Consider the following 25,856-nt stretch of genomic DNA (forward strand, 5'->3'; position numbering starts at 1 on the left):
GATGACCTCCTTTCTTCCTCTATTCCTTCCCCCACCCTGCTGCACCCTTCAAGTTATCTGATGGAACTTTTAGAACTTTGAAAAATGTGGTTTTAAAATCACTCATCCGGTCCATTATTTGATTCAAAATAGATTTGATAAGATATCCCTGTACTGCCCTCACAGAACCCAGTGTACTAGGGGACATACACGTGTAAACAAATCTTCTCTTTATTCTTGGTGTGCTAATTATATCACATTGTAGGGATACCTAATGTTGTAAGCAGCTCCTTTGCCCCTTTTGTTTGCTCACCCCTGTTTTCCTTAGACCTTAATCATAAAGACCAGATCATTAGCAACATTTAACTTAACTCCTGATTTCTGCTTTTCTTTGAAATATACACAACACCTTACCGAATCTGTTGATTCCTTTCCTGGATTTGAAGGAATAAGGACGAAGAACTAAGTAGTTAAAAAATGACTGACTCTCTACCCCTAGGTTCCCCTTAGTAAATTTGCAGGCAGACCACACAAGCAAGACAGCATCCCAAGGAAAATGGGAAGAAGTCAGCAGGTCTGCACACAATGGAAAGATGACCAAGAATCTGACCTCCTGCCTTAATGATTAACTGAGATAGTTTCCCCTTCTTCCCTTTAAAAACAGTGTCATGGCTGAGCAGAATCTTCGGAGTTGGTCTCTGGACAAAAGTCCACCATCTCCCCAGATTGCCGGCTTTTCTGATGAAAGTATCTTGCTTCTCTACCTAAGCTTGCACCTCGATTTATTGGCTGTTGTATGGCCAGCGGCCAAACCTGCATTCGGTTACAACGTGACCTGGGGGTTAGTGGTCAGGAATGAGTTCCTGACATAGGAAAAATACTGACACCTGAAGGAAAATTAGCACTAAAACATAAAAAGGAAAAAAAAAAAACGAGGGGAGGAGGAGGAAATGCTTCAGGAAGAAATAAAAGTGTGTATAAAGCACCTTGTGAGGAGGGGCATGCTGTATTTTCTTGAGTGTGAAATGTGAAAAGAGCCAAAGGTAAGGGATGAACTTGTAGATGTGATCAGAAGCCACGTCATGATAGGCCTTGTAAGCTGTGGTAAGAAATTTGAATTGTAAGCAAAGGGTAATCAGGCAGGGGCCACGGTAGGAGGTTAAAGAAGGAGAACAATATATTATGCAATGTGTTTCCAAATGAGCACTGTGGCTGCTGTGTGGAGAATGGATTGGGCCAAGACTGAAGAAAGAGGGAACTATTCTGGAGGTAGATATGGCATCATCGCTAATAGTTTGGATGTCAGCCATGAAGAAAAGAGAGAAATCAAGAATGATCCTCAGGGTTTGGCCCGAGAAATACGTGGATATTGGTGTTATTTATTCATATGTGGGAGACTGACGGATGAGCAGGTTTAGGGAGAAAAGCATTTTTTAATAAGCTTGAGATACATATTAAATATCACAGTAGAAATGGAAGTAGGTAGTAAGATATGAGTATAAATTGCTGGAGATAGGTCTGGGATAAAGAGTTTTGAAATTCAAAAATATACATGTGGTATTTGAGGCCATTGCAGCAGATGAGATTATCCAGACAGATTATTAAGAGTGGAGAGGTAATGGGACCAAGACAGAATCATAAAAGCCCCAACATTTAAGGAGAGTCAGAAAAGATAAAGCCCAGAAAGGAAGACTAGAGATTGTCATACTGAGTGAAGTAAGTCAGAGAAAGATAAATATCATATGATATTGCTTTTATGTGGAATCTGAAAAAAGGGTACAAATGAACTTATGTACAAAACAGAAACAGAGTTACAGACTTATGGTTACCAGGGGGTAAGGTGGGAGGAGGGATAAATCGGGAGATTGGGATGGACATATACACACTAATATATATAAAATAGATAACTAATAAGGACCTACTGTATAGCACAGGGAACTCTACTCAATACTCTGTAATGACCTATATAAGAAAAGAACCTAAAAAAGAGTGGATATATGTATATGTATAACTGAATCACCTTGCTGTACACCTGACATTAACACAACATTGTAAATCAGCTATACGCCAATAAAAATTAATTAAAAAAACAAACAAAACAAAGAAAATTAAAGTATACAATGATGTAGAAAAACAAAAAACAAAGAAAATGTGGTGTCATAAAAACAACAAAATAAAGTGGGTTTTTTTAATCATTATATACAAAAAGTTTATTTTAGAAATCACATATGTTTAAAAAATAACATAGAAGTTATAAGTTCTTATCTTGCCTGGATATTACTCACCATCTGAATGTCAGGGGGTTATGTGGTATAAATAATGATGTGAGGAAACCAAGTCCATGCAATATCCCTGGCATTTACACCAGTTTGAAACATTAATGTGATTAAAAAAAATTAGTCTGTTTTGGAAACATACAAAAACATCTTGATCTTGTACACAGAAGTCCTGAAGCTACAGTCCACTGCTGAGACTATTTCACTATCACTAAGGGTTATAGAGCCAAGATCAGGCCACACAGCGTAGAATGACAAAGGATATGGGATGGAACGATCAATCTCAGAGTAAGGAAGGCCCTCCTAGACAAGAGAGAAGCCACAAAGGAAAGCACTGATAAAACGTAGGATCTAAAAATTAAAAGTTTTTATGTACCAAGATATAGTATAAACATTTCAAAAGACAGTAACTGGGAAAAATTGTAACTCTTTACTAGGTGGAGGACCTTCACCCTTAATATGCAAATAGTTCTTACAAATTTGTGAGGGGAACACGTAGATAAAACTGTTTAAAAAGGGGGGGGGGGGCAAGCAATAAGAACAAGATACACACAGAAGAAATACAAATGGTTAATAAACATATGAAGTGATGGTTGACCTGAGTAAAAACCCATGAAATGCACTGTATTTTGCCTACTGGATTTGTCCCAAGGCATAAAGATGGTAAACTACATTATTGACAAAGATATGAGGAAACAAATTCTGTCACTCATTATTGGTTGACCGCAAAATGCCATATCTTTTCAGAAGGCAACAGTGATATCTCTGAACATTAAAAGCATACTCCTTGACTCAGAAATTCTATTTTTAGAAACTTATCATATAGAAATACATGCATGGGACTTTCCCTGGTGGCACAGTGGTTAAGAATCCGCCTCCCAATGAAGGGGATACAGGTTCAATCCCTGGAATGTGGAAGATCCCACATGCCACAGAGTAACTAAGCCCATGCGCCACAACTACAGAACCTGCGCTCTAGAGCCTGTGAGCCACAACTACTGAGCCCATGCTCCACAACTACTGAAACTTGCACACCTAGAGCCCACACACCGGAACAAGAGAAGTCACCACACTGAGAAGCCCATGCACTGCAACAAAGAGTAGCCCCTGCTCACCACAACTAGAGAAAGCCCACATGCAGCAACAAAGACCCAACACAGCCAAAAATAAATAAATAAAAATTTAAAAAGAAATTATATAAAAAATACATGCATGAATATTTAAAGATACATGTATTATAAGGATGTGAAATACTCAATTATTAAAATTTTTAAAAGTGGAAACCATTCCAATATCAATCAGTAACAAGGTATTTGATAATTAAATTAGGAAATGTTAATACACTGGTGCGATGGAATACTATGCACCAATTGAAAGGAATGAGGATAGAGATCCAGGGAATGACTTGAGAATGAGGTCCAATACATATTAAGTAAAAACAAACAAAAAATCTAAGAGCAGAGTATATCATATGATCTCTTTTTTTAGAAAACAAAAAAGTTGCACAGCATGTGTTACATGTCAATTTGAAATATGTCAAATGGCATGAGTGGATATATATATGTACAACTGAATCACTTTGCTGTATAACAGAAATAGAACATTATAAAGCAACTATACTCCAATAAAAATTCCCCCAAAAAAGTTGCGTTGCCCATGTTACATGTCATCTGACGTGTGTTTTGTGTCAGTCTCAGCCTATCAATAGTGGTGCTGTGGCCTAGGAATGCCTGGGGCACTCACCTGGGCTCCTACTGCTTGCAGCCGCCCCCACAGTCGTTGCCCCAACTGGAGCCAAAGTGTGTCTGGACTGGCTCTTATGGTTCACATTATGATGGCAAGACATACCTTGGCAGCAGACGATGGGGAACTTTGAAAATGCAAGGTATGTTACTCACAGGTCCAGGAGGGAACAATGCACACCCAAGGCCACACAACCAGGTCATGGGTAGAGAGAGAGAGACAGTGCAGACCTGCGGTTTTGCTTTTATTCGAGTGGAGGGTGGGGTATCGAGGGTTTCACAATTTACTCTCTATGGTGGATTTAAAACAGAAGAGCAGGAATTAAAGTGTTGGAAGGGAAAAGAAGGGTCACTAAAAGGGAACTTGATGGTTGGGACAACCTGGCTCTTATTCCAGTTGTGTTTATCCAAGATGGGAATCTTTGAAATGGCCGACTCTGCTATCAAAAGCTTAATGTCAGGCACTTAATCAGAAAACCTAATTGTCAGCTTACACTACAAGGTTGTAGGGCATAATATAGGTAACTTTTAAAGGATACACTACAAACGTTTAATACTGTTTATCTTTGAGAATTAAAATTAGGGGTAGATGGGGAGGAGAAGTTCCTTTCATCTTTAACCTCAAACACTCATGTATATATTTGAAAATTTTTTATAACAAGTATACTTCTGAAAACATAATTTGTAAAAATAAAAAAAAATCAGTTACAAATGCTACAGAGAATAAGACAAGGGCTGACAACTGTCCATTTGATTTAGCAGTCTTGGTCTTGTTCACAGCACTTTCAATGTTAAGTTAATATATACTTAAAAACCCATGTCAACTATAAATTGGCACTTGCCATCTACGTCTACTACAATGATTAAATCACACATGCTGCTGCAGCTGCTGCCCTTCAACAGCCCTTGAAGGGAATTCAGGGTGGAGACCAGGAATGAGGCACTCTGGGCTTTGGAGGATGGGCGGAACAGGTCTTCAGATAGATAGGAGCTGATTTTCTGAGCCCAACCCTTGCATCTCCTCATATCTTGAAAAGCACTAAATCCCTACATGGTGACCTCCTCGTGACTAGCAGAAACCCCCTACAAAAAAAAAAGGTATTTGATTGCATGTACTCCTCCTTTACCAAGAATACATATATACTAATCTTGCCCCCTGCCTCTTTGGAACAGTTTCTCAGAGCTATCTGGGGTGCTGTCTCCCGGGCTGCAGTCCTCATTTTGCTCCAAATAAACTCAACTCGCAACTCTCACGTTGTACATTTTTTTAGTTGACACCCAATATAACAAGAGTATAATTTTTAGTCATATAAATATCATTCTCAAAAAGAGCTTTAGGAGTTTGAAGTCAATGTGTAAGCAGATAGGGTAGGGGGGCATCCCGGGAGAAGCAGAATCAGGCATGGCTTTCTTGACATAAGAGAAGCCATTTCTGGCCTCAGCCATTCTGTGATCTAAGCCTGGCTACAGTGCTTGCCCCTGAGCAGGTCTCAGTAATCAATGATCTTAAGGGAGGTGAGGGGATGCAGGAACAAGGGAAAAGCAGTCAAGAAACAATAGTTCAGCAATAAAAGAGTCTTAGTTCTTCCTCAATGGATAAACATAACAATCTGATACATACCTTTGAGTTCTGCAGGAACTAAGGCCCCTGCCCAGGTGGAGGATGGAATGAAGATGTTGACCCCAGTGAGTGACTTCAATCAACTAAAGCTTGGATTCTGTCGACCTCTGCCCTAATTCTATGCTAAATTCTCCTCAGCTCAAGCCACTTCATGAATATGTATATACCCTTAGCTTAAAACTTCCCCAGTTTTGCTGTTTGGGGAGACACTACTTTGGGAAAGATCTCCGGTGTTCTCCTTACTTGCTTCAAGTACTTATTACATACTTGAAGGAAGTAATACATCCTTCCTTCTCCTGATCTTTCACTTGGTTGTGTCTTTTGGCTCAACACCCACTAAGAGGCAAACCCAGTATGCAGGTAACAAATGTGGTTCCTTTATTTCTAGCAGTTGCTACGCTTAACACCCTATGTTTCATTGGTTTGAGTGCCCCTCCAGTCACCTTCAAAATAGTATCATTCTTGGATTCTACCTTCATCTCTCTTCCAGTTGAGGTACAAATAGGGTAGTTTCTACTGAAGAGAGAACAAGAGTTACACTGTGTGAATCGTCGTACATCTGAGAAGAGGTTCCCAGCTCAAGTGCCATAGCGTAAGACTGTACCAAAAACAGATGACACGTGTGCTGAGGAACTGACCCCCCTTCAACTTTGGGGTGCCTCATCACAGCCTGGGCCAGCCAGAGCCTTCAGGTCAATACTTTCTTGTGAGCAGCCACATCTAGTTACATTATTACACTGTAAAAACATCCTTTTCTATCTGTGCCAGGAAGTGAGTAAAAGGAGGGGAGTGTGGTACCATGGCTCTAGAGCATCACTGTTTTCTTCCCACATATATCACGTTGCTGGGTAGAAATCTTAGGTTACAGTTTTTTAAACCCCAAACACGGTAGGCATTTCTTCATATTCTTCTTCCATTTAGTTTTTTTTCTAAATAGAAAACTGTGTTCAGGTTGATTTTTCTGCACTTGTCAGTAAACATTTTTTCTGCTTTGATAACTGGAGAATTTGTGGATATTAAAATTTAAAGTTTTGAAAAGAAGCTATCCAAAGGTATGAGTTTCTTGTCATTAATTTTTCCTGGATGTCGATGAGTACCTCCAATCTGTATATGTACATCCTTCATCACCAAGGGAACGTTTTTTTCAATTTCATCTTTCTTTACTGTTTGGGTTTCTATTGTTCTAGTTTCTCCTCTGAACACCTATAATTCTGTGGTCCTTTAAATCACATAGGGGTTTTGTGTTATTACCATTTCTCACATTTTCTTCTACTTTACTGATTGACTTTTCTTTCACATTTTGTCAATTACAGCCTCCCACGAAGAAGTTTATTTTGCTGTATTATTTTCACATGTGGTCACTTGTTTTAGTCATCTGCGTATTTTCCTGTATCTCAGCTTGATCTCTCTTTTTTGTTCTTTTTCCAATTTCAGAGATGTTCTCCTTTGCTCTTGGAAATGAGTCTCAATTTTTCACCATTCATCGGAGAAATGAAACATTTTTTCTGGCATTAAAATTCTTTCCTGTGGTGATGTGTCCTCTGCCTTATTTTTCCTGCCATGTTGTTTGAGAGAGAAAGTGTCAGGAGGAATATCTGAGAAAGTGTCAGGAGGAATGGGAACAAACCTTGGCTGGTTCAGACTTTACAGAGTGTCACCCAAAATGTATATACTTTTCAGGTGAGCCAAAACAATTTAGTGATAAAGGAAGGGGTAACTGTGTGACTTTAAGGTTATGTGTATTTTATTGAGGCACGCTATATAATCCTAAAGAGACTATATAATATCCAAACTGGGACTCTTTTGAGAGTGAAGGGCCACTATTAGTACTTATCCTAGAAAAATGAGCATAAACAGAGACTATCGTGAGCAAGATGAGACGTATGGTCCTCCTGCAGCAGTGAGTCGCATCAGCAGTGTCTGTGTCAAGCCAACATGTGGGAAAAGCTCTTCCTCCTTCCCCAGCATCCTTCAATCATTTTCCATGAAAAATACATTTGGTGGATCTTCCACCAAGATGGAACTTTCCACATATGGACTGCTCTGCTCTGCAGTCTGTCTTCTGTTTCTGTATCTTTTCTGATATTTCAGTAGGATGCTGGGAAGGGGGTACAGCAGGGATACCTTATTTTCTGCTTTGCTCAGTGATGATTCTTAAAGGTTATATTTAGCAAATTGGACCAGCTACATGTTTCATTCAACTCAGAAAGCACAAAAGATCATCTGTCCTCATGAGGAAGTAGGCTAATGTCTCACCTAGGCATAATTCGAGGCACATCCTCTGTGAAAGGGGACCTGTGGCTCAATGTTTTGTCAGGTTGAATAGCAGGATTAGCGGTGCCACAGCTGTTAACACTTAGGTCAGCTCTGAGAAACATGGGCTCTTGAGCTGGGCAAAGGTATAATAATACGTGTAGAGCAGGTGCTGAGAGGCACAAGTACTGTATTGGTTGGACTCCTATATCAAAAAGTCTAATTGAGCATATGCAAATTTACTGCAGGTAAGGAACATATAATGTGGAGGATGTGAAGGGTGCATGATCGCTAGAACTTTTAAGGACTAGATGATCCTCAAATCTGAAAATACTGTAGTTCTGTGTAGTCAGTGAAGTTTAGTAGTACGTATTAATGAGCACTTGCTGCGTGCCAGGTACTGTTATAAGTGCTTTATCTTCATTAACTCATTCATTCTCACAACAACCCTATGAGAATCGACAGTATTATCTCCGCTTTACTTGTGAGGAAATTAGGACTTCAAGAGAACACGTAGGTCAGGCTACGCAGCTGAGAGTCATACAAAGGTCTATGGCTCAATAGACCAGGCCCTTAGCCTCTATGTGATACTCTACATTTGTAATGCAAATTCACTCAGCTGCTGCTAATCCAGTCCCTTGAGACAGGAGTCTTATAAAAACCAGAGCAGGATACTGGGTTTCCAGTCAAGCTGATGGGGTTTTATCACAGGAGAAAGTAAATATCTGGTAAGAGAGCACTGCAGGCTAGTCATATGGATGGGTGAGTATAACAGTGGAGGGAACACTAGGGAAAGCCTGTGACTCAAAGGCCACACACATCTAGCTACAGGGCTTATCAACACATGCCATGCCTTGGATAACATGAGAAATTCCAGACTAAAAGAACAGCGTTCTACTCACAGATCTAATTCTAGTTCTGACCAGGATTAACTCAGCATCAGGCAGGCTGGGTAGGGAGGTGCACCTGATCTCAAAATGAGAAGTAATAGTGCTGACTCTAGCTTGGAGAGAGTTGAGAGATCAGAGGATGACTACAATCGTGATGTCTTTAGAGAGCTTCCCTTGTTAAAGACTTTGAAGTTTGAAATTAAAGACAAAAAGGAAGTCATTCATGGGTAAGAGACACAGTGGGGCAATGAAACCTTTATATTAAAACACTGTTTTCAGTGTTTTGGAGAGAAAACATTATATTTAAAATTCAGTTCCATCATGTAATTATATTTAATATTATCTATGAATGGAGAGCCATTTAATGATTCCAAGTTGAGGAAATACTTTTTGACATCTGTTTCAATATTTTGGCTGTTTTCCTGACAAGTAGAATTTCAAAGATAGTTCAGTGGAGGCTCACACATCATGAAAAGAAGCTAAAAGACAGTGAATGAGGTATTGAAGCGTCCTTTGGGACACATGGCAAATGACTTTCTAAAGAAAAATTAAACCATTAAACGAAGGAAAGGTTTATCTGAGGATCAACATTCAAAGTATCTTCCTTGTTCTGCTCATTTAGGTGAGGCCCAGGAAAGCAGAAATTTATGGATAGAGACTTGGATTTCAAGGTAAGAAAAATGCCCAACTATCCCAATCATGTGGCAAAGGCAAGCAGCAGGGTCCATAAGATCTGGGCAACTAAGTCTGGGTCAGACATTTTTTACAGATCCATGCTACGAAGTACCCATGGCCATCAAAGCCAGATTGCCATTATTGCAGACATTTTCAGGGTTGCTTACAGAAACTGTGAAGAGGAAGATGACTCAGTGTCAAGAAAATATGGATCCGTATGTTCAGTATAATTCACTGTGGGATGGGCTGGGGTAGGGGCAGCAAAAACTTTACATCTATACATGTGTACTATAAGCCATATTATACAAATCCCACTAAGGTATTATCTCATTTCATCCTCACATATCTTTGTGCTAGGATACTGTTATTGTTTGCATTTTAGAGACGAAGAGCCTGTGGTTCAGAGAGCTTAAATAACTTAAGGCCACATAACTTGTAATTTTGGTCTATGTGACCAAATCCTATAGTGAAATCCTGTTGTGTTGAAAAGTGATTTTGGCTCCTAGAAAATCCCTCACCTTCATGAGGTCCTCCATTTAGAATGGCTTTGGTTGGCCCTGTACTGGGGATCAAATCTGTAGTTATAAAGGGGAACTTTATTGGTTAGATCAGCATGACTTTTGTAGAGCACTTAGATATGTTTAATCTAGGGACCTCTGCATAAGATTCTGGGGGATCAAGCCAAACCCCGATGGACAGCTGTATGAAGTTTATGCAATGCCTCACATGGACTCCAGGGGTTCAGATGCCAAAGTTAACAAGATGTCTTCTATCTCACGGAAAGGTCACCCCCAGGTTGAGGCAAGAGATCCAGGTACAGGTTACCCTGACACTTTAAAATCCATCCTCAAAAAAAAAAATCCATACTCTAATAAATCCACCCTTTGCCCTTCCCCTCCTTCCACTTTGCTTCTGCTACAGTGAATGCCTCACCATTTCTTTTCAACCCTCTCCACCTTTAACTACACTGCTCTCTGCAAGAAATTTCCATAACTTATCAACCACTTAGTCAACTCCTAGTTACCCTTCAAGAACCAGCTCAAATGACATATCATGAGTGAAGAACTTCTTATTTCCCAAGGCAGATGAAATCACTTTCTCTTCTAAGACTTCCAGCAATTTGTCCAGACCTCTGCTATAGTACCTTGCAGGGAGCACAGTATAGCTCACAAATCTTTACGCAATTCTAGGTTACCATTCATTTATCCTGTTCCTAAAACAAACATCTGTATCATAGTAAATGTCAAATAGCATTTGTTGAATGAAGTTTATAACACATAAGCACCTGTAAATTGTTATTAATTAGAAATTTTATTTATAAATGAGACTAACCTGTGGCAAATTTTGTGTCAGTGAAGTCAGTTAAATTTCCAAAACTCGTTCACATTTGATTAACTATAGTAAGAGAGCAGGAATGTGAATTTAGGCATGAAATGGAGATAAGCATAAGGAGACCTCACATAGGAGAGAGAGTGACATACTACAGAGAAATGTGGACTCTGGGGTCAAAGAAAAGCAAGTTTAAAACCCTGCTAAGTAGAGCAAGATGGCAGACTACAGTGACTTCCCCAGTGGCACAGTGGTTAAGAATCTGCCTGCCAATGCAGGAGACATGGGTTCGAGCCCTGGTCAGGGAAGATTCCACATGCCACAAAGCAACTAAGCCCGTGCACCACAACTACTGAGCCTGCACTCTAGAGCCCGTGAGCCAGCCCACGTGCCACAACTGCTGAAGCCCGTGCACCTAGAGCCTGTGCTCTGCAACAAGAGAAGGCACTGCAATGAAGAGTAGCCCCTGCTCCCCACAACTAGAAGAAACCCACACGCAGCAATGAAGACCCAACGCAGCCAAAAATAAATTATGTAAAAAAAAAAGATGGCAGACGACTAGGAAGTTACAGACCCGCTTTCCCCCATACAGACACCAAGTTAACAACAGTATAAGGACCAGAATACCTCTGTGAGAACTTCCCAAATCTGAGGAAAGAAATGGACATACAGATTTGAGAGTCTGAAAGAACTCCAACTAAAATAAATTAAAAGAAAACCATACTTACAATAACCAAGAAATGGAAACAACCCAAATGTCCATTGACAAATACAGAAAAAAATGTTGTACATATATACAATGCAATAGTATTCTGCCTTAAAAAGGAATGAAATTATCTCACACATGTTACAATGTACATGAATCTTGAAAGTGTTATACTGTGTGAAATACGCCAGACTCCAAAGGTCAAATGCTGCTGTGATTTTACTTACATGTTGTCCTTAGAATACTCAAATTCATAGACAGAGAAAGTAGAATGATGTTGGTAAGGGACTTGGGGGAGGGGTGAGTGGGAGTAACTGTTTCATGGTAACAGAGATGAAGTTAGCTGTGATGAGTTCAGCAGCTGGAGAGTGGAGAAGGCTGCACAACAATGGAAATGTAGTTGATGGCCCCGAATTGTACTCTTGAGAATGGTTAAAATGGTAAATGGTTTTATTATGTATATTTTTATCCTAATAAAAACAGAAAGGTCAAAAGAATGAATAAAGGAATGAATTAAGAAAAAAAAAAAAAGAAAATCACACCAAGACCCTTTATAATCAAACTCTCTGAAGTCAGACAGAGAATCTTGAAAGCAGCAAGAGAAGAGCACATACAAGGAAAGTTCTATAAGATTATCAGTGGATTTCTCAGTAGAAACTTTTCAGGCTAGAAGGGAGTGGGATGATATATTCAAAGTGCTGAAAGAAAAAAAACTAACAACCAAGAATACTGTATCCGGCAAAACTGCCTTTCAAAACTGAAGAACAAATTAAGATTTCCCAGATAAATAAAAACTGAGCAAGTTCACTGCCACTAGACCTGCCCCTGCAAGAAATGCTAAGGAGAATCCTTCAGATTGAAATGAATGGTCAGCAGACAGCAACACAAAACCATATAAAAAATATAAAGTTCTCTAGTAAAGGTAAATACATGGACAAATACAGTAACCCGTACTGTTCTAATGTTGGTGCATATAATTTAAATGAAAAAAGAAAACTATAAATCTATATTAAAGAGTATACAATATATAAAAATGTAATTTGTGACATTCATAACATAAATTGTAGGAGGCTGTAAAAGGACTAGAGTTTTTGTATGTGATTGAAGTTAAGTTGTTATCAGTTTAAAATAGGATACTATAAGATGTTTTATGTAATTGCAATGGTAACCACAAAGAAAATGTCTATAGAATATGTACAAAAGGAAATAAGAAAGGAATCAAGCAAATTACCACAAAACAAAACAATGAAACACAAAGGACTACAGTAAGAGAGGAAAGGAGTGACAGAAAAGCTACAAAATATGCAGAAACCACTTTTAAAAAATGGCAACAAGTCCTTCCTTATCATTAATTACTTTAAATGAAAATGTATTAAACTCCACAATCAAAAGACACAGACTGCCTGAATGGATGAAAAAACAGGATCCAACAGAATGATGCCTATAAAAGACTCACTTCAAATCTAAGGACACACATAGGCTGAATGTGATAGGATGAAAAAGGATATTCCATACAAACAGTAACCAAATGGGAGCAGGCATGGTTATATTAATATCAGACAAACTAGACTTTAAATAAAAAATGTCACGAGACAAAGAATGACATTATATAATGATAAAGAATCAATTCGCCAAGAAGATACAGTCATTATAAATATTGTAAATTATAGTCAACAAACCTCAAAACTCCTAAATATATGAAACATACTGAGAGAATTAAAGGGAGAACTATATAGCAACACAATAATAGTAGTTGACTTCAATATCTCACATTCAATAGTGGATAGAAAAACCAGACAGAAGATCAATAAGGAAATAGAGGACTTAAATAACACCATAGACTAATTGGACATAACAGACATATACGGACCACTACACGCAACAAGAGCAAAATATACAATCTTCTCAACTGCACATGGAACATTCTCCAGGATAAACATATATTAAGCCACAAAAACAACTCTTAAAAAATTCATGAAGGCTGAAGTCATAGAAAGTATCTGTTTTGATCACAATGGAGTGAAACTGGAAATCAATAGCACAAGGAAAACTGGAATATCTACAAATATGGAAAAATTAAGCAACACACTTTTAAACAACCAGTGGGTCAAAGAAGAAGTCACAAGGAAAATTAGAAAATACCTTAAGATAAATGAAAATGGAAACACAATATATGAAAAAAACATGGGAAGCAGCAAAAGCATTGCTGAGAGGGAGGTTTAGAGCTGTAAATGTGTACATTAAAAAAAAACTATCTCAGATCGACAACACAACTTTATACCTCAAGAAACTGGAAAAAGAAGAACCAACTGAACTCAAAGCTAACAGAAGGAAGGAAAGAATAAAGATTAGAGCCAAGGTAAATGAAATAGAGACTAGAAAAACAATAGGAAAAATCAATGAAACTAAGAGTGATTTTTTTAAGAGATAAACAAAATTGACAAACTCTTAGCTAGAATAACTAAGATAAAAAGAGAGAAGACTCACATAACTAAAATAAGAAATGAAAGAGGGCACATTGCAACTGATGCCGAAATAAAAAGGATTATAAGGGAATACTATGAACAGTTGTGTGCCAACAAATTGGATAACCTAGAAGAAATACATTCCTATAAACACACAACCAACCAAGAGTGAATCACAAAGAAACAGAGTATCTGAACAGAACAACAGCTAGTAAGGAGACTGCTTGGATAGCCGAGGCTATGCTATTTTACCATGAGGGCTTATAATGTCAACCATACCTATTTCAGAACTTCCATTCTTTCCCAACTGTATAAGACTGATGGAAGTCACAAGACAGCAAGTAATTGTAAATGATTTACTATGTTCAATGCAATTCACTGTCATAATAACATCTTACATTTGGAACACATTCTGAAGAGCAGGGGGCTCTGGCTTTTAAATAAAATATTTTAACATCCTTTCCTAAAATTCACGGTAATTGCCATATCCTCTCTGTTCCATTCCTGCAATCACTAGTTAAAGACCAGCCAAAACCCTCAACGTTAATCTGGGGCATTCTTGGGACAGATGGCAGGAGGGGGCACTAGTCAGAGTTTGACTGATTTGTAAGGAGATCAGGGGAAAGAAGTGAACTCTCAGTCTTAAGTGGTGAATTAATAAGTGCCCGAGCCCTGTCAATGACTGCAAATCAAAGGAGCAGTGATTGACTTATGAGATCGAGTACATATGAATTCGTTATTTGGTTACGAGTACAATCATAATTTGTGGGGAATTTCTTTGGAATCCACTTACCATTCACTCTCTAATACTACTGACCAATTCTAAGTTCAGCTGCCAAAATATTTCTTGTCAGGAAACATTTTCATATCACGTTCCTTACTATAACTTTACAAGCCTAAACTTGAATCCATGGAGTTCAGTTGCAAGAGATTACATTTTCATTCCACTGCCTATGACGTGCAATGCACTATCTCATCTCTTATACATGAAGTAGGTACCTCTGCCTGCTCACAATTTAAAATCAACCTGTTGCCTCTGTTCAGCAGTGGGAGGTAAAACAATTCTTGCACCTACAGAGTGTTTTCTTACTGTATGGGCTATACATTCTTAATATGATTAATGTTACTACAGCCCAGAGATCAAACTAAATGGAGATAGAAAGTAGAGAACATACATAGAAAATATTCGATTAAAATATCAAAAAAAAATTCTTAAAACCAAGTACTCATGAGAAGCTACAAGAAAACATAAAAAGAAAATGATGAGTGGAACTTTTCCCATGAAACAGCATTTATTCACATCAAGAGCAAGATCAGTAACTTCAAGAGGAATGATGTTACATGGAGATCAGTGCCAGTCTTATTCAGTGCTGCTACTTTCCCCAAGCCATTGCGTAGATTTAATTATTCTCTCTGCTGTAGTAACCTAACATTTCTTTCATCCCATTCCTCTTGCTGGGAGAAGTTAAAATGTTTATTTTTTCTTTCAATGCCCCCTAATGAAGACAAACTAAAGTCACATCCACGTACTGAATCCAGCTAAATTTCAGACTCTCCAGGCTGTGCCCAGTACTCTCCCTTAGGACTAGATGTGATTGCTTTTGGTTTGGTGACCTATGAACTAAAGCAAGTTATCTGTCCACCATCACGCATGTCTAGAATATAACACTGGACCAAGTAAAAGGATATGGGGGGCGGGGGCAGGAAGGAAGCAAGCAAGCAAAGAAGAAAGAAAGGAATTTCCATTCAAAAAAGGAATAAAGGGATGCATACCCATCAGTCACTAGTATATAGCAAGGCTGAAATCTTGAAAATCAGGCATTCTGAAGGCTCCCTATTCTGTAGGTGGGAGAAATTTCTTGATTAAGGCCTAATTGTACTCACTGGGAGGGAGTCCTTGTTGATTATCGCTGAGCCTGTGCTCTGCCTTCTAGGAAGTTCTTTTACATTACCTTCTTTGGTCACATCTGAAATACACAGGCCCTCCCTAGCGGCTCCACAGCTGTGTCATGTAACTACAGATGCTGAAAGGTGGGACTGCGAGTTCTCTTTAACTCTCAAATTATCAGAGACTGAAGGATTTTCATCTATTAGCTTCAAGTCAGTTCCAGGTGCCAGTAACCACAGCAACAAGCATTTCCTAGGTATAATTCTCAAGTCTGATTTATCTGTTACTTTGCTACCTGGCACCCGATCGTTAAAACAAAGACATATATATATATATATATATATATATAAACAATATATATATAAGTGTAACATACTTGCTCATGCAAAATCCAATGCAGATGTTCCTGATTGAGTAATTAGCCACTGGGTACTGATTCAGGGATCTAGAAGGCTCCTTGAATTGTTTTGCACTCTAAAATGAAAATTTTTTCATTTTAGAAATAATTCATCTATTTTAATGCTACTTCTGTCATCCTGTTTGATGCTTTATGCTCTTTTATGGCTTACTTGTCATTGACATTTTTTCCTGTTTTATTTTATTAAATGCCTTTCTCAGTTTATTTGGGAGGTATACACATGTTTTCATTCAAGGGGATACCTTTAATATTCAAATATATTTTAATTTAATTATAATAATTTTAATAATGAAGCTATATCTATCATATTCTATCTAATGAAAGACTTATTCCTTGGCAATTTCTCTTTATTCACTACGAAATTTTATATTCAGATGATTACTTACTGTTCCAGAAGTATTTTATAAAATGCATTTTCTAACAGGTATTTTTAGCATAGCCTTAGATTTTATTACCACACAAATTATTTAGACTTAAGTCTATATTTTAATTGGTTTTAGTGTTCACAGAAGGTCTTTTATTCTACACACAATTCATCTAGAGTTTTCCACTTTGATTATTCCTGAGGAAACTGGAGCAAATATTCAAGTTCCAGCAATTTGAGGGTAGGAATATAGTTCTGGGAATTATGTAGGTGGCATTCTTTCTGCACCCTTCAATATCTGAGACAGTGGTATTGTTGTTGCTGCTGCTAAGTCCCCATAAGTGCCACCTTGACTCTGTATATAATTTCTCATTCACAAAAATTCCCCCCTCAGCCTTCTGTAGAACTAGTTCCTCCAGTGTTAAAAACAAATACAAAAAAGAAAAAAAAAAAAACTGAATCTGATCATTTGTCATCTTGCTTTTTTCTACTAAACAGTTGTTGGGAAAGAAAAAAAAGCTTTCAAATTCAAGAATTTTTTCCAAAATAAATCTAAATCTTGGTTTCTTTTCATTATTTACTTACTGCATGGTGCACACTTGTATTAATTGTAATAGGATCTTTTTCACCATAGGAAGATTTTTTTCAATACTTTTTTTTAAGCTCTTTATTGGAATATAATTGCTTTACACTGTTGTGCCAGTTTTTGCTGTACAACAAAGTGAATCAGCTGTATTTATATATATATCCCCATTTCCCCTCCCTCCTGCGACTCCTTCCCACCTCCCCTATCCCAGCCCTCTAAGTCATCACCCATCATCGCATTGATCTCCCTGTGTTATGCAGCAGCTTCCCACTAGATATTTTATATTTGGTAGTGTATATATGTCAATGCTACTCTCTCACTTCGTCCCTGCTTCCCCTCCGCTGCTTCAATACTTTTTTGATTGTTAATTTCATTAATAATTTTAATATCTGCTCTGCCTTCTGGGTTTTAGACTATGTTTAATTTGGATTTCCACAATCTGTTCTGTGTCTTTTAGAAGTTATTTTATTATTTTAATGTCTTCATTCTTTTCTTCAGTGTTCTGGTAAAATATAACAAATTTGTATTCTACTTCAATGATGTGATTATGCATCAATCTGGTTTACACTTCCCCCATGGTATATTTTTGACAATTGTGAATTTTCATTTCTACAAAATTGTTCTTAATTTCACATTTTCCCCTTATGGTTGGTTATTCTTAGTTCATAGATTCAGTGTACTCCAAAATATCGTTAAGAACACAAACCTATTTTTACTTTGGATTTTTATTGCTTCAAATTTTCTATTTATAAAAATTATAGAACATTACAGAAAAAGTCCCTAGATGCATTCCTGTCACAACCATGAATTTTGTGTGTATCCTGCCACTCATAGTTTTTACTACGTATAGAACTGTATTTTATGTATTTTATAAAAATTGCGTGAATGCTTTTTCATATTATTTTATATTTGATTTTCTCTAGCTATAGTATGTCTCTTCAACCTATCCATGTCATTATATATTGTTCATCCATATTTAATCATGTATAGTCTCCTAGTAAAAGAATGTACCATATTTGTCCATACATCTGCTTTGGAAATGTATGCCTCTTCGTGCTATTGTAATACTGCAGTGAACATTCTTACACGTATCTTCCGGTAAACATGTGCAAGAGGTCCTCAAGTGTATAATACCCAAAAGTAAAATTCCTGGGTTGTTAGAGTACACACATTTTCAAACTAACATTTTTTTCCAACTAGCTCTCCCAAGTGGTAGCACTAATTTTATATTCCCACGAAGATTTTATAAGTTCCTTTTTTCACCATATGCTCACCATTCCTTGGTAATATTAAGCTTATTTTTGAAATATTCCCATATTTACAGTAGGATAGGGCAATTTCATTTTTTTGATGTTTATTGTCCATCAGATAGCCTCATGTTTGAATTCAATTTTATATTACCTACCCATTTTTATTTTCTTAGTGAACTGTAGGGCTGTTTTCAATATACTTGATATTAACACTCTGACTGCTACATATGTTCAAAATATATTTCTGTCCTGTAAGTTTGTGTTTTTTTACAGATGTTACTTTTCAAGTTGAGGAAGTTCCCATCTATTCCTGTTTGTCTTAGAATTTTTATCATTAATGGGTGTTGGGTTTTTTCTGCATCAGTTGATATGATCATATGTTTTTTTTAACTTGTTGATGTGGTGGGTTACACTGATTGATTTTTGAATACTGAACCAGCTTTGTATAACTGGAATAAATACCACTTTGTCATAATGTATAGTTTTCTTATGCATTGATGAATTTGATTTGCTAATAATTTGTCAAATATTATGGCATCTATATTCATTAGAGATGCGTTAGGGTGTTCTTTCTATTTGAGTTTTCTCAAAGACTGTAGAAAACTGATACCATTTCTTCCTTACAGATTTGGTAGAATTCACCAGTGAAACTATCTGCACCTGGCATTTACTTTGAGGGAAAGTTATTAATCATGGATTTAACTTCCTTAATAGATATAAGCCTGTTCAGATTATCTTTTTCTCCTTGTGTGAGTTTGGTAATTTCTATCAAGGAATTGGTCCATTTCATCTAGGTTATAAAATTTGTGGCCATAGGGCTCATAATATTTCTTTATTATCCCTTTGATCTCCAAGGGCTCATTTCTAATATTGATTTGTGTCTTCCCTCTTCTTTTTTTGGATAGCCTGGCTACAGGTTTATCGGTTTTACCAATCCTTCAATGAACAAGCTTTTTTTGTTGATTTTCTCTGTTGTATTCCTGCTTTTCAATTTCATTGGGTTCTGCTCTAATTTCTATAATTTATTTTATTCTACCAGCTTTTGGCTTTAATTGCTCACCTTTCTCTAGTCTCCTAAGGTGGAAACTTGGATTGTTGATTTTAGATCTTTTGTCTTTTCCAATACACACATTTAATGTTGCAAATTTCCCTCTATACATTGCTTTCTTTATATTTCACAGATTTTGATGTTGCTCATGTGTTATTTCATCTCCAACTATATTGTAACTTTTTCAGCTACGTTTCCTTTATTGATTTCTAGTTTAATTCCATAGTGTCTGAGAGCATGCTTTGTGTGATTTCTAATTCATTAAGCTGTCTTTTATGGCCCAGAATGTGGTCTTAATGAGTTCTCATGTAAGCTAGAGAAGAATGTGTATTCTGCTGTTGTTGAGTACTGTATCAATGTCAATTAGATACTGTTGATTAATAGTGATGTTCAGGTAAATTAAATCCTTACTGATTTTCTGCCTGTCTGATCTATCCATTATCTATCAGTTTTTGCCTCACATATTTTGTTTTTCTTTGTTAGATGCATGCACATTAAGGATTGTTACATTTTCTTGGAGAATGGATCCCTTTATGTCTCTTTATCCTTAGTAATTTTCTTTGTTCTGAAATTTGCTTTGTCTGAAATTAATAGTTATTCCAGCTTTCTTTTGATCAGTGAAAGCATAGTATATCTTTAGTCACCCTTTTAAAACTTTGAATCTATCTTTTTATATTTAAACTGAGTTTCTTATAGATAATATGTAGTTAACGTAATGTTATTATTTCAGTCTACTCTGACAATCACTGTTTTTTAATGTCTATATTTAGACCATTCACATTTAAAGTGACTATTGATATACAGTAGTTGGAATATTTATTGTGTATGTAAATTTTTTCTTCTTTTTGCCCTCTTAATATGTGCATTTAGAGTAATCACATTGTCAATTCATATCAATGGTGAATTGATATTCACTTTATCACTTCTATTTCTTTTAAAAAATTTTTTGTAGTGGTTGCCCTAGAGCTTGCATTATACATTTACAACTAATCTAATTTCACCTTAAGTGCATTATATGGACTCGTGTATGGTGCAGATAACATAATAGAAATCTGAATTCTTCCTTCCTGTGCATTATAAAATTCATTTCACTTACCCATGTTCTATAATCACACAACAGGCTGTTACATTATTTTGAACAGTTATCTATTACAATAATTAAGAATAAATAAAAAGATTTCATTTTACCTTCACTTATTCCTTCTCCAATACTTTTCATTTCTTTGTGTGGATCCATTTCTGACCTACCTCATGTTCCTTCTCCCCTGAAGAATTTCTTTTAAAATTCTGTCTAAGGTGAGTCCACCAGAGAACAGTTCCCTCAGGTTTTTTTTTTTTTTGGCATAAGGGAGTGTGTATTTCTCCTTCATTTTTGAAGGATAATTTCAGTGGATATAGAGTTCTAGGTTATATTTATGATTTTTTCTTTCAACACATTAAATATCTTACACAAGTCTTTTCTTGCTTGCATGGTTTCTGACAAGAAGCACGCTGTCATTCTTATGCTTTTTCCTCTATAGATAAAGAGTTTTTTCCCCTTTGCCTTCTTTCAAAATTTTCTCTTTACCTTTGGTTTCTTAAAGTTTAAATATTGTATGCCTAGGTGTAGATTATTTGATATTTATTCTGCTTGGTATTCTCTGAGCTTCCTGAATCTGTGTTCTGAGATCTCATTAATTTTGGAAAGTTCTTGGCTATTATTGCTTGAAATGTTTTTTTGTGCTCTTTTCTCCCTCCCTTCTCCTCCTGGTATTCCAATTACACATTTGTGTTTTGAAATTATAACCACAGATGTCGGATATTCTGTTTTTATTCTCTTCACTTTGTATTTCAGCTTGGGAAGTTTCCATTGACATATCTTCAAGTTCACTGATTCCTTTTTAGCTGTGTCCAAGCCATCAAAGACATTCTTTGTTATTGTTCACTTTTAGAGTTTCTATCTCTTTGCTTATATTACCCATCTGTTCTTGTATATTATCTCCTTTTTCCATTAGAGCCCTTCACATATTAATCATAGTTAAAGTCCCTGTCAGAAATTCTAACATGTGTCATATCTGAGTCTGATTCTGATGCTTGCTATGTCTCTTTAGTTTTTTGGGTTTTTTTTTTTAATAAATTTATTTATTTTTGGCTGCATTGAGTCTTGGTTGCTGCACATGTGCTTTCTCTAGTGCTGAGCGGGGGCTATTCTTCACTGTGGTGCATGGGCTTCTCAGTGTGGTGGCTTCTCTTGTTGCAGAGCACAGTCTCTAGGCATGTGAGCTTCAGTAGTTGTGGCACACAGGCTCAGTAGTTGTGGCTCATGGGCTCTAGAGCACAGGCTCAGTAGTTGTGGCACAAGGGCTTAGCTGCTCCATGGCATGTGGGATCTTCCCGGACCAGGGCTTGAACCCGTGTCCCCTGCATTGGCAGGCGGATTCTTAACCACTGTACCACCAGGGAAGTCCCTTGCCATGTCTCTTTGAATTATACTTTTTCTTGTTTTTTTAGCATGCCTTGTAATTTCTTTGTTGTTGTTGAAAGCCAGGCAATGTGTACCAGGTAATAGGAACTGAGGTAAATATACATTTAGTATGTGGTTTTATGTTAACTTGGTAGGATTGGGGTTATGTTTAATGTTTGCTACAGCTATAGGCACCAGAGTTTTTAATTACCTTTAATGAACTTGTTTGGTCACCTCTGTCATCTTTCAGTTTCCCCTAAGAACTCCCTCACAAAGTCTAAGCCTTGAAGCTCTTTCAGCTGTAACTCACTCTTATTATTCTGCAGCCCTGTTGATGTGGGAAGAGGCCAACAGTCTATACTGTTTGATTAAATTTCAGTCTTTTAGTGAGACTGAATACCTGAGCTGTGGCCTTCAGAAATATTTCTTAGCCCTTTATTTTCTCTAGAAATTCTAGAGGGCCCTAGAGCTGGCTAGCTGCCCTGCCCCCAGCTGGATAAGGCTCTGATAAAGTCTTTTCTCCTGCAGAGCAGGCCTTTGTTATGTTGGATACTCTGGATATATTTCAAAGATTTTACTTTTCTCATCACCCTGCCAGAGCATGAAGGATTTTTTTTCTTCATCTGCATAATGAGAACATGGTGGGGTTACTGCAATGAAGACACTTGCAAGTGTCAATAAGATTGTCCCCCAGGAGTTTATTTCTCTCATGCTGGTCCACACAAATCCTCTAGCAATTTATCAATATTATCATTTATGATTCCAATATCTTCTGATCCAGACAAGTTCATCTCAGCTATGATCCTCTGTATTTACTCGTCTCTCCAGATTTCAGGGTGGTGGTTGAAATCTCTTCAACTTCTTTGATGGGTGCAAGAATGTCACTGATTTTAAGTTTGTTCAGCTTTTTTTTTCCTGTTCTAAGAATAGGAGTGACAACTTTCAAGCCCTTTAAATGTTGTGGCTGAAACCGGAAGTCCGAGTAATCCTAATATTAGGTTATATAATTCAAGTCTGTGATACTAGGTATATACAAGTTCATAACTGCCATCTTTTGGCAGTGTTCACATGTATCCATAATACTGCCTTTGACCTCAAATCTGTTCTTGAAATTATAATGCTACACTACCTTTCATTGGCTGTACATTGCTTAGAATGTGTTTTCCTCTGTTTCTAACCTTTATGATATCGCTCTCAGTGTATCTCTTTTAAGAAGAACATAAATGCATTTCCACTCATCTGTCATGCAACAGATGAAGTGAAACTCTTGCATTTAATGTGTTTACTGATATAACTCATTCCTGCTTTTTTGATTTTTTTTTTCTAGTTGTTATGCTTTTTCCTTTCCCTTTCTTCTTTACAGTCTTCTACTGAATTTATCAGACTTTTTTTTTGCATTTTCCTCAGTACTGCTTTTGAAGTGAGCCATTCTGTTCCTAAATCTGTAGTGATTATGCTTCGCTTTTCTAATGTGGTTGTGCTGGTGGTTTTTTGTTTTGTTTTGCCCTTTTTAACATGTATATTTACATTTAGAAAACCTAAAGTTAGTATCTCTCTCTTCCTCCTCAAAATACACAGACCATAGAAATATTTCAATATAATCAGTCATCTTGTCCTCATTCCAATCACATTTTTCATGATGTATTGTCTAGCATTTTTCATACCTTTACTTCTAGCATTTGAGGACATGCATTTTCAAAGCCCTTCCTTGTTTTGTGAGCTCATAGCTTGGTAGGGGATTATTATTCATGGAACTCTCATAAGGCAAATAAACTCTCCTGGTAGTTTGTGGGAATTGGCTATATTTCTAAGACCCCAATCCATAGCCTTGACCTAAAGAGGACCATGGCATTAATCAAAATCATTTGATGGTTATGCACTTTATTTTAGCAAAGTACAATACACCAGGCTTTCCTGCAGTCCCAGAGATTGTATGCTGACAGGAATTTGGAATATTTCAGGACTCTCTGAATGTGTAATAAGGAATGCACTTGATCCTACTTCAGTTAAAGACTTCTTTGAGATCCAAGGCAGAGTGCATTTAACTTGGGGTGAAAGTAAGAAAGAGAACACACTGCTCAGAATCAAAAATAAATTGAGTTTGGGAATATTTTGATGTTCCTCTGACCTGGAAATGGAATAATATTTATTGGTTCTATTGAATGAAATTATACTCTGGGTTTTATGTATTGGCATGTGCTTACAGTTTGAACTTTCATATGGAATTTGTTTCTACTCTGAGCTCTACTGTGTATTAGCATTTTGACCTTAAGCACAATGTTTAACCTTGCTTGAGCTTAGTTTCTTTTATATGCCAAAAGGCGGCAATCCTTGCCCTGGGTACCTCACAGAATTGCTGAGAGTCAAAAAGAATAGCGAAAGATAGTGCTTTCTGGATTATAAAATATTATGCAAATATAAAAGATTGTTCAGAAACAGGAAAATACTGGAAAACTGTTTGTGACTTATGTCATGGTCCTGGTGAGTCATCTTGTCAGGGAAGCAAGAATTATTATAAAATCAGAGGATTTTGAAGATGTTCAATGTCTTCCAAACATAACCTATTTGAAGTAGAATAGTGATAAAAGCTGAAAAATATCAATGTACCAAAGATGCTAGGTCATTTTTGACTGCTTTATAATTTGTGTCTGACATAAAAAGCTGAGGATGAAACATTTCATATAGACTACAAATCTAGACAGATGAAAGATCTGGGGGAAATCTAAATTTAGAATAATTCTATTTTATGTTGAAAGAATGAGTGAGGAAGGTTTTCCCTGTAATGTGGTACCACTTAGGAAATGAGATACAAAGAAAATTGGGTCAAAGACAGTGATCAAATAACAGTGGTGCATACAGCAAGGAGAAGCGGGACCTTGGCTACTCCAATCTGAGCCACTGATTAGTTCCTTAGTGTTCTGGGACTCTGATTCGGTGATTAAATGAGTTGTAAGTTTTTCCCCAAGTGTGCATTTCTTATATCATTTCTTTCCACCTTTCACCACAGGGTTAAACACAGTGGAGTTAACTCTTATTTTTGAGGAGGGTTTAGGAATAGAAGACACATACATTTAGTACCAGACAATCAGAAAGCTCTTCACCCATAGTATATCATTTCATCTCCAGAACAATCCTATCAAGTAGGTATTCGGATTCTCACTTTACCAATAAGGAAGGTAAGGTTCAAAGAAGTTCAATAAACTTCCCAGGGTCATACCTTAACTTATAATGCTGAAATTTAAACCCATGTCTACCTGATGCAAAACTTCTCATTCTGCAATTAAGAGACCTCAATGGAAAGACGTGGCCTTCTTTGGGGACATGTGTATTATACACATGGAATATAAACAGCTATCTCTGTGGTATGGTTTCAGAGGGGATGAGTGTGCTTCCAGACACCTCTATCTAAAAAAGTTCCATTCACACCACAGGCAGCCAATACGTTTCAGTTTAAACACCAATTCTGATTAGTTAGCAGTCACTGCCTGAAGCACTGTGTTAAGAAAGATTCTGAGGAGAGTGCTTCCCCGCTCAGAAGTAAAGAGTGTTATGATCAATCAGCAATGACTGCAATGGAAGTAGGAGGAAAGAGTGGTGGCCCAAGTGCCAAGTTTATGCCATCATGGAACTAGACAGGTATTACCTTGATTTAGTGAAGTGAGCTTCAGCTGTTAGCAGTATAGTTCCCTTGAGAGGAGACCTACATTCAGCCTCATCATTTCTTACACCTCATTTTGTGAGGAATTTAATGGGATCTTATCCTAAATATTTGCTAGTCAGAAGAGAAAGGAGATTGTGGGCGCCCTGAATTCATGGGGAAGAAGGAAAGAAGGCTTGTGGAGAACGGTGGGAAAGGCCAGGCATGTCATCAAGCTTTGGCCATTTCATGAATGTGTCCAGAGGAACGTTGTTTAAAATCACCA

Source organism: Hippopotamus amphibius, chromosome X, assembly GCF_030028045.1.
Source record: "Hippopotamus amphibius kiboko isolate mHipAmp2 chromosome X, mHipAmp2.hap2, whole genome shotgun sequence".
Taxonomy (NCBI): domain Eukaryota; kingdom Metazoa; phylum Chordata; class Mammalia; order Artiodactyla; family Hippopotamidae; genus Hippopotamus; species Hippopotamus amphibius.